The following is a 1719-nucleotide window of genomic DNA, read 5'->3' as shown; positions in this document are numbered from 1 at the left end:
ATGCAATATAGTTTCAGTAAGTTTTTCAGCTTGCAGTGTAATTCGGTTGTTCTCTCATCAAAGGTAGGGAGAAAAAGAAAAAAAGAGTCTGGAGACAGTTCTGAGAATGGTATCTCCAGCTGTGGCTTGCCTGCCCGCTGCTGTCAGCCTGCTGTTGCTGGAGGCGTTATTTATGCAGATCTCAGGGGTGAGCTTAGCACTCACCTGGCCCTGCAGGCTTTGTTTGCTCAGATTTCTCCTGTGCGTGAGCCTCTGCTACAAGCTTTCCCCTTTCCAAGCACACTGGGAAAAGTGACACTGCACCCGCGTTGTCAGGCCTGTATGTTTATTTACAGTTCATGTGGGAGGTGGGTCTTCCCTCCTCTCCTGTGGAGTTTTCCTCCCACCACCACTTTCACAAGCTTTCCTGCTCCTGATTACTGGGCGGTGCTGCTGCTCCTGCCAGCCGCCATGTTTGTTTACAGTTCACGTGGGAAGTGGGTCTTCCCTCCTCTCCTGTGGAGTTTTCCTCCCTCTGCCACTCTCACAGGCTTTCCCGCTCCTGGTTGCTGGGCGCGCGCCCCCGCTCCCACCAGAGGCTCTCTGGCCAGGCTGGCTTGTTTATTTACAGTCCTGGGAAGGGTTCCCTTCTCCCAATCTTCGGCGCTCAGTGCGCCCCACCCTCTTTCCCACTTGTCTTTATTGCTCTTATTGCTTATTACTCAGTTTCTCTTTTTTTCCCCGGGTGAAGGTTGGTCTGTCCAGGGGACTATGCTGCTCTGGCCCATGGTTGTCTGTGGGAGTACCACATACCACGAAGCTCACCCGGTCTGTGTCTTCCCAAGCCATCTGGGTGCCGGCGACTGGCGGCCCGGGGGCCCTCCTGGTTTCTCCATTTAATGTGAAGTGGAGATTCTCTGCGCCGGCTGGAGATGTGGAGGGGTCAAAGTTATGCCTTTTCTTGGTGATTATTCCTGCAAAGTGTGTCTCCAGCGTCTCTCCAAGATTTCACTATAAGAGGCTCGCTTTCTGCTTCCTCCCTCTAGCCGCCATCTTGGAATCTCCCAGGTGATCAAAATTAATGTCATTTCATGTGGCTCTTGATGGGGTACCTGGGTATTACAAGTATCACTTGGGTAGCTAACCATGAGGAACCATCAAACCAATACACAAGGAAGAATGTGCTGTTCAAATAAAATGGTGTGTCCTGTTCAGGTTGGCAGCAAACATACTCAACTGGAATGATATAGGGAAGATTGGCATTGTCCCTGTACAAAGATGACACAAATTCATAAAAACAAAACAAAACAGTGCTGGGGTTGGTACAGGGGACCAACATTATAAAAATCAGATAAAAGAAAGCTAAAGAACACAATAGCTGACTCTAGTCTGGATCCTGTTCTGGGGGTGGGAAAGTGCTATAAGGTCATTAATAAGTCAAGCAATAAAATCCACATATGAAAGGTAGATTAAATAAAGTAACTTACCAAGTGTTATGGTTATATTAAAATATTCCTGTCCTTTGAGGTATCATTCAGGACATTAAGTATTTCACACACTGAAATATTTAAGGGTAAAGGGCCATGAGGCAAGTAACTTAACCTCAAATCATTCCAAAAAATTATGGTGTGTGTGTGTGTGTGTGTGTGTGTGTGTGTGTGTCTCACAGGGGAGAAACAAGCAAGTAAGGAGCTCCTTATAGTCTTCTTTTGTAAATGAACTTTTTCATTTTATTTCCAA

General features: G+C 47.1%; 1 non-coding gene across 1 annotated transcript; it reads left to right on the top strand.

Annotated features, from left to right (window-relative positions):
* Positions 1 to 1186: 1186 nt before the first annotated feature.
* Positions 1187 to 1292, top strand: LOC141422873 (U6 spliceosomal RNA). Its single transcript, XR_012447578.1, has one exon. It is a non-coding gene; the product is annotated as a U6 spliceosomal RNA (small nuclear RNA).
* Positions 1293 to 1719: the final 427 nt, after the last annotated feature.

The sequence above is a fragment of the Castor canadensis genome, chromosome 4, assembly GCF_047511655.1.
Source record: "Castor canadensis chromosome 4, mCasCan1.hap1v2, whole genome shotgun sequence".
In the NCBI taxonomy this organism is placed as follows: domain Eukaryota; kingdom Metazoa; phylum Chordata; class Mammalia; order Rodentia; family Castoridae; genus Castor; species Castor canadensis.
The sequence above is the reverse complement of the archived record's forward strand: the minus strand, read 5'-3'. Positions and strand labels throughout refer to the sequence as shown.